This window comes from Taeniopygia guttata, chromosome 12 (assembly GCF_048771995.1).
Source record: "Taeniopygia guttata chromosome 12, bTaeGut7.mat, whole genome shotgun sequence".
In the NCBI taxonomy this organism is placed as follows: Eukaryota; Metazoa; Chordata; class Aves; order Passeriformes; family Estrildidae; genus Taeniopygia; species Taeniopygia guttata.
This window is the reverse complement of record NC_133037.1, coordinates 16,351,157-16,360,053: the sequence shown is the minus strand read 5'-3', so window position 1 is coordinate 16,360,053 and position 8,897 is coordinate 16,351,157.

Sequence of the window (8,897 nt, the reverse complement as noted above, 5' to 3'; positions counted from 1 at the left end):
GCAGGGCTTTGTTGTGAGTGCCACGCCTGCTGATCTGTGCTCGTTGTTGCTCCTGACAGCGTGTGCAGCCTCAGGGTCCCACTGGTGCAGATTCCAAGTGGGACCATTCCCAGGATTGAGGAAGCCTGGCTCTTGGGGCAGGGGCAGCACTGCAGGAGGCTGATGCTCATACTTTTGTCTATTTTTGGATAAGAAAGGGTAGCTGGACAAATTGCTGGGGATGATAGTAGGTATGTCATGCAGGAAGATTTCAGTACAGGCAGGTGGCTGTACTTAGCAGATACTGCCAGATATAAGATTTTTATCTATATTTAAATTGCCTTAATGAACACACTAGTTTGTATTCAAAACTGTTTTCAAGGTACACAAAAATGTCAGGAGAAGAAATACTGCTTTGAGAAAAATTTAGGAATATCTGGTGAAAGACAGAAGTTTCATCAATTTATTCAGAGTGGATTAATTATTTTTCCACATGTGATTTATAGAAACTATTTCCTATACACAGTCTTTTGAACAAATAAGTAATGTACTTTTCTAACAATTCTAAATTTCTGACCTTTCATTTTTGTCCCCTTTTCATCCCTTCAGTTCTGCAACAATGTAGAACATTGTCCTCCATGTGCCACATGAAGTCTTCAGTAAGTTTTTAATATTCTGTACAAAAAGGGAAGTTTAGATGTTTATATTTTTTTTCTTTTTTTAGCAGAATGGAGGGACTAGGGATGGGATTCTTTGATAAAAATGTCTCTCCTGAGACTCTTATCTTGTTCTGTAGAATGTGCAGATAAATTATAGCTTTGAAGACACTGTAGTCTGGTCCAAGACAATTTATCTACTGAATTTATGAGGCCAGATTCTCTGCTAGTAATTATTTGGATGGAGCTAAACAGATTTACACCAAAAATGTGTATGTTGCTGATGTGTGAAGGATATGGATTGCAGGAAATATGATGAGACATTGGGAAAACAAGCATTGAGTATGCTGAAGAAGCCTAGTTTAGAAAACCAATTATATTTTTATATATTTCTGTATTGAAATGACCTTTCAGGACAGAATAATCAAGATATGTGAATAACAACTCGTTAAAGCATAAATTGTTAGGGATGGAAAGGACTTCTAGAGATCACATAATCCAACTCCCAAGGAAGACAATCTAGAGATTTTTTTTTCCATTTTCTTTTTACCTCTTTCATCTTTGAATGTTTTCTTTCATTGCCAGTATGCAGAGAGTGAAACTTTTAAAAGTATATGCATCAGGGATACAGGCAAATGCACACTGAAGGATGCTGGCTGTGATGTGCTTCTGTTCTCTCTCAGCAGATCAGTGGGGTGAGGAAGGAACAGAGAGAACCACCATGCTTATACCTTGGAAATTTTCCAGGGTTGGAGACCTTGGGTCCTTGTTTACACACTGTGGCTATGCCCAAACACAGTTTTGTGAAACTTGGATCAAACTCCTTGTTGTGTGTGCGTCTGATTCAGTGCTGTGCTGCCTCTTGCAAACAGAGCTTTTGAAGTTTGTGTGGCCCCTGTTTGTAACGCAGGGCAGATGGGAAGGTGTTCCGGAGCCTGCACACACTGACTCTGGGATCTGGGACCCCTGAGCTCTCTGGGATTCACTCACCACGAGACACTCAGCTCCTTCTCTCTGCCCCCTTTGCCAGTAGAGCTGGGCCTGCAGGACCTGCAGATGATTCCTGTCAGAAGCAGGTCTGGGAGCTGTGCTGCTGCTCCTGCAGGTCTGCAGATGATTCCTGTCAGAAGCAGGTCTGGGAGCTGTGCTGCTGCTCCTGCAGGGCCTGCAGATGATTCCTGTCAGAAGCAGGTCTGGGAGCTGTGCTGCTGCTCCTGCAGCATGTCTGCACACAGCCAGAGCCCAGGCAGCTGAGCAGAGCCCATCTCTGGGACCCAGCGCCACTCAAGAGCACTTCCACTGCAAAGTGGCTGAAGTGATTGTAGCCTTAGAGGAGTTGCCAAATTAGAGAAACAGATATCAGTGAGTTTTACTCAGTGTTAGCAAATAAACATGGAGCGTGCAGAGTGTGGTTACCTGGGGAAATTTAGGGAGTTTTAATCCTCAGCTTGGAAATCAAAGCATTAGCACATAAAAAGGGAAATATGATGGACCTTTTGTTTCCAAACACTGTACATAGCTCAGGCTTTCTGGCAATGTCCATGGGATTATATTCATTCCTTCTGAAGCTGCAAATTGATTAAATTACGTCAGTGAAAGGCCACTAATGACACGTTTTAGCTTGCTTTCTGTTGCAGCAGCATGTTAATCTACATTTGGAATTTGAATGACATGGCGGCTGCTGTTCCAAGGAGCTGTTGGTCACTCATGATCTAATGAAGCCTCTGACCACAGCTCTTAGAAAACAAAAGATGGAAATCCTGCAGGTCTTGCTTCTTATCCACATCGACAGTGGTGGAATAAGACTGCTTTGTTCCAATCTTGTTTCATGGGTATGTGGAATTTTTAAAGTGCTCTCTAGGTGTGGTGCTGAAACATCTTTTCCCAAATCTTGTTCTGTTTCTTGTGAAAGTTCCAACACCCCCCTGTGTGTGTGTCACTGTACCTTGGGTTTGTGTACATTTAATTGCTCATACCCATAAATGAAACCAGAGATTCTCTTGTTTCTTCTCCCCATGTACGGAAACCCAAATGCGCAGGGATGGATTCCTCTGGCTCACTGGGGACTCCTGTCACGAGCTCTCAGTAGAATCTCATCTGGCTTTATCCCTTGAGTTCTCTGCAGCTAAACTTTATATCATAATAGCTCTATGTGCTCCCTTCCCACCCTGTTTCCTGAGCTATAGTGAGACTTCTTGACACCTCAGGAGAACTCTCTGTATCTTGCATCCTGTCCTTTCCCCGTGTCCCTCTGCCATCACACTGTCTCTAATTATAGTGCCACAGTCATGTCTCTTTCCCCTGGGTGGCAGCAGCAGCTCCTGTGGTTCAAATAAATGTGCTCCTTATGGTGCCTTCATCAACTTCATGGACCTGAGGTATATACTGTATATTAAGTGTATTGTTAAAGTGCATTTATTAAATATTTCAGATAATTTGATCTGAATTGTGAAGTTAATTACAAAATATTTAAACAGCTACATATTCATATAATTCCCTAGACTTTAAAAGAGATTCAGGCATTACTTAAAGCTGCACCTTCAGAGTATTTTTATCTCTAAAACTTGTATAATCAGGCCTCATTATTGTACCTAAATTAGTAAAATTTACGTTTTTGTCTTCCCATCTCAATATAAACCACAATTATTTAGTTTCCCATTTAGATAATCCCTAAAATGTGATTCACATCTCCTTTATGCACTGCTATTGTCTTTAATTAAATTAGTTCTTATAGCAGTCTCAGGTACCAGCACAGTTATTGCCTCAGTTCTGAGCACTCTTCCCTGATTTGATCAGGTTTCTGGAGTCCCAGACCAGGTTTTCTGCAAAGCTTGTTTGCTGTGCAAGCACCATCAGTGCTCATTTCTGCAGGGAAGTGAAATGTTTGGGAAAACTTGGCTGTAGTTGCTGGTGTGGAGCCATGCAGTCAGTTCCAGGAGTTTATTTCCTCAAGTTATCTCAAAGCTGGGGGATGAGGAGTCCCTTTGTAGTATGTAACAAAGCTCTGGATAGCTCTGAAGTGAAGTGAATACTTGTGAAAATCTCTCTTGGGGTCATGTCTTGTCGATGTGGATCATCAGCAATGGCAAAGTTAGAACTGTGACAGCGAGAGAAACATAGAAATTTCCTATGAAACAAATTTTGAGATTAAATTACAAAAAGTGGCCTTCTTTAAAGCTTTTGAGGTTAAGTATCAGACCATTTTGCTAGTCAGCTGTGTACTTGTGTATGTCATTTGAAATGCAATTATACAAGTTAAGAATTTGATATTATTTTTTTGAACATCAGTTTTCACAGCAGGGGTGAAATTGAAAGCTGTGAATCACAGCCCCTGAAAATTGGCTTTTCATAGGAACTTCAGACTGCAATTTCTCCTGTTATTGGCTAGTCTGGCAACACAGTCATCCCTAAATAAACTGCACTACGTTTTAGCCATGTGAGTGATTGTCCTGGTAGTAGTAAAGCTGTGATTTATTCCCTTGAGGAATTTCATTGTATCTGTTCCTTTCTATGAGGTTCTTGAAGGACATGTTTCACATAAACCAGCTTTACTCTGTCAATCAACAGAGTCACTGGGAACCAAGGCTCCAGAAATCCTGTAGGATCCTCCCACTCAGTATTGCCTGGCAAGCCAATTAGCTTGATATTTTTATCTCTAACCTGATTTGGAACTAATTGTAAATTACTATTTTATCATTCTGTTTTCTGTGATAAATGCCCTACTCAATTATTATTAGAGCTGCTCCTAGGACAGCTGAATCTCCTTCTATCTATGCCATACCTTGTGGCTTTGCAATGTAAGGAGGATACAGAAGCACCTCATCCTACCTCACTGAGTCTTGATTTTGTCCCAGAGCACAGGGGAATGTGTTCACTCTTTGAGACAGGCAGGATTTTCTAGCACACCCTTCACTGTGGTAAAAGTACCTTTCTATGAGAAGCTTCATGTCAGTTGTTTAATATCTGTCAAGTTACCTTCAAAGCAAAGCCCAGTTCTCTACACTAAATTAAGAAAGTTTGAGCTGCTTCACATTTTATTCCAAAACAGTGTTCTCTGCTTTTTATTTGATTTTTTTTAAATCTCAGAATCTACCACAAGACAATGTTCATTAAAAGCTTGAAATGCAGTTTTTACTACAGAGTGCATCTACCTTCAATGCAGTTTTGAAGCAAATCTTTCAGTCCTTCCCATTTACTGCACCTAGCCTGACATCACTGAGTGGTGTCTAAGAGCACACAGATTAAATTCCTTCTGCTTAAAATTACTTAAAACTATTAAAATTATTACTGGAAAATGGACTCTAGGAACACCTGTAGATGTCCATTAAGTAGCTGGAGAATGTCAGTTCCCAGTCCACACGAGAGCTTAACCAAAGTGACACATATTGTAGAGTCTGTGTCCTCAGCACCAAGGGCTTTGCTGTGCAGTTGTTGTCCTGTCTCACTTCTCAGGAGCACTGAGCTGATGGACATGTGAATCTTGAACAAAAATGAGAGCCTTGGTCTGAGAGGCTCCTGCTTGCCCCAGTTTTGGGAAGTCCACTGGAGGAGCAGGATTAGAGGCAAAAATCTCAGCTCATTCCTGTCTGCCCCATTGCCCATCTCTGTGCCTGCTGTGCTCAGGAGCTGAGGCCCTGGGCAGCTGCTGCAGCTGAGCTGAGTGAGAGTTGTGCTGCTCTGCCTTGGCTCAGACCAGCCCCTGATCTGAGACCCAGAGCAGGAGGGGCACACAAGCAGTTTGCAGTCTCATTTTGCAGTGTCTGCCCAAGTGAAGTCTCTCTAGTTACAGCTCCCAGGAATCACTAGAGTCATACTCAGCTGGAAAGACCCCTGAGGAAGGAAGGAGATTGGAACCACAGGTGCTTCCCAAAGCTGCTGCTTCCCTACAAACCTTGCTGCGTATAACTACTGTCAGAAAATGCAGGAATTGTCTATGCAGATTTAATCCTCTGCATCTGAGCTTTCCTCACTCTAGGGCAGTGACAAGCACAAGCAATTCTTTTCCACAGGAAGCTGAGCTCATGGAGTTGTGTATTGAAAATCTCACACAAAAATTAACTTGGTGCTCCAAATCCCTGATATGAGGCCTTTTCCTTCAGCATTTTAATCAAGGCCTTTGCTACAGCAAATGTTTAGCACTGTAAGTAATTGGTAGAGACTGCTGACATGATAAAACTGTGGCAGGTTCAGCCTAATCTGAAAAAAATCCCTGAGAACATTAATTGCATGAGCTGACCCAGTGAATCATCAGAAAAGCAAGGCATAATGCAAATGTTGTGCACAGCAAGTAGAACTATACCTGGCATGTTTCAGAAAGCCAACACTGAGAAGAAACAAAACTGGCTGCTCCAAGTGGAGCATTTCCCAGGTTTTCCATGGGAGCTGCTCCTCAGAAACCCCCTTGGTCTGTTTGTCACTATCCCTTTGGCAACTGGGACAAGTATGCAGATGGCAAAATACTGTGACTGCTTTTAGCATCACAAAGTCACTTTGGTATTGAAAGTGCACAAAGTCATGATCTTATTGGAAAAATTCTGAACATCTGAGTCAGAGCCACTTGGTAATTGAGTCAAGGCTTGTATGATTCAAGAGCTGTACGTGGTTAGAAAAGTTGTTAGAAATTACAGTGTTAGAAGTCCTTTTCTCTAAGCAAAGAGAAGCTTGAGGACACTGGGGACTGATGGCAGAGAGAAAAGAGCAAGTTTGTAGACAGCCAGGTAACAAAACAAATACAAGTAATATCGAGTAGATATAATTTGATTTCTGTATTTTAAAAACTGCCAATACCTGTGAATTCTAGTGGTCAGTACTGACCATCTTACTGACACCCTGTTTGCCAAGCCATCCTTTCTGGGATTTATTGAGCCATTCCAAATCTCTGGGCAGATTCAAGCAGCTGCATTTCCTAATGAACAGCTAAAGCTGTAGGTCTGTCTTTAATACCAGGCGTAGATGGTACTGCCCACTGAGACCAAGGGATATCCCAGTGAGAGTTCTCATGTCTGTAGCATCTTTTGGTTTATTAAGCCTTGAAGGAAGTTTTGAACCACAAAAATAAGAGAAGTGACAGCATCCTAACGATTAAATTATTTTTTCCTGGCTGTGAAAATGCCAAAGCAGCCATGTTTTGTAGTGATCTTTTCTATCATTAGGCTGTTTCAGGCAATAAATGATAAGGCTTCTCTCCTTTGACTCAGGCACAAATGTGATTCTTTATGGAAATAGAATCAACAATTATTTTCATTTTTAGAAATGTCAAAATGTCTGTTTCATAACATAATTCTTAATGATGGAAAAATTCATATGCAGCCTCTAGTGATGTAAGTTAAAAATAACACCTGTAGTAGTACTAGTATATTCATATAACTATATTTTTATTTTCAATAATTAAAATAAAATTTTGTTAAGATCACCTAACTAATAATTTGTTTTGTAGAAAGTGGTAACAGTAACCTCCCTTGAAAAACATGAATCTGAGAATTTCACCTAAGAATTACCTCGAGACCGCCCTTCATGCTGAGCTAATGGTTGTTTCTCCCAGTGACAACCAACCTAGAGTGAAAGGCTGAAGCAATAAACAATCTTTTACATCTTCTGGTAAGTTGTGGTGGCTTATTCCCATGGTTCACAAACTGCAGCTACTCCAGTCTGAACAGTTCATCAGCTTCGAGCCTTAGAATGCCTTCACTAGATTTGAAGAGCAGTCAGAAAACTCCTTTTGTATGTGCTTATAGACATGATCATATCAGACCTTACTCTTTTCTTTGACAGAGCTAAAGAGGTTGATCTCTTTAAATCTCTGTATTAGGAGTTTTTTTGTTCCCCAGATGTCAGATTATATTCTTTTGGCTCTTTTTCCTTAACCTTTTCTGTTTGCTTTATGGGGAAGGGTGGACATCAGGAGATGGCACAGTATGCTGCAACATGAGAGGGATGCAAAACTTTGCAGTGGGATTAGGTTTGTGCAAATCACTTAGAGGGAAATGTTTCCTATTCATCTGAATCCATCTGAGCTCCATGTGACCCTTGCTGAGGCTTGGAGCAGTGTGAGGTTTGTGGTGCTCAGTTATGGAGCTGCTCAGGCTCTGGTTGCTTCATTAGAGCTGTCTGGCCTGAGCTGCTGCTGCTAACAGTAGTGAAATCTCCAGGGTGTTGTATTAATCTGCATTAGATTAGGAATGCCCAGGACACACATCAATGGGATTTTAGCAATGACAATTACCATTATGTTTTTCAGTGTTATAATACTTCTGTCCCAAAAGCACTTTATCTAACACATTTAGATGGCATTTAGTGGAAACCCTCCTATGATTCATATTTCTTGTAAATATATTTTTTCAAATATTTTAGCAAATAATCTTAGAGAAATTAGACATCTGTGGTTAGCAAAGGTCTGAATTGGTGGAAATAATTTCCTGGAGTTTATCAGATGCCTCACAACTTTGGAATGCAAAATTGCCTGTGTAGGATCCATCACTATTTTATAGCTCGAGTGAATCACACAGCCTTGATTGCCCCGTGAATCAAGTGGCTGCAATTCCCATAAACATGTATTTAGAATAAAACAGAAAAATGGGACTTCTTAGTTTCTGTTTATCTTCGTAAGCAACCACACTGAGTACAGATTTCTTGTAGTTCACTCTCATTTTATAGGATCTCTTCTAGTATAATGTTTGTAATATTAAGAAAAATTTGCAACTGCTCATGGCTATGATCAGAAGATGGTTTATTTGCTTCAGAATTATTTCCTAATATTGTGTTAAATTTCTCCAGAAGTGTCCATGAGTTGGTATTGTTTGCATCAGTCATGTTCTGTGTTTGGGAAGAACAAGGCAGCTCCCATACAAGCTCCCTAATGTTCATTCTGGGTACATGTTTTGGCTCCTGGACCTAATCTCTGTCAGATTACAGCAGCAAAAAGGGCGGTTATGTTAAATTCTTGTCTGCTTTTATCATGGTTACTTACATGAGATGTAATTATTCCTCTCTCCAAAAGAAATGATGAATCTCCAAAAGAAAATGAAAAATTTGTTTAGTAAAAAAACAGAGGGAAATGCTCTGAATAAAATATTTATTTTATTACAGTAGCAATCTCATAGAAGGCAGAGTTTTTGCTGCAAGACAAGATCTTTTTGTTGGACATCGGACTGGCAAGGATCTACCAGCAGCTGTGTCTTCTGATCATTGTTCAACAGCATGGATGTTGCTTGGATCACTTGTTCTTCCTTTTAAATGCAAGTATTGAATCTGTCTCATTTTAAG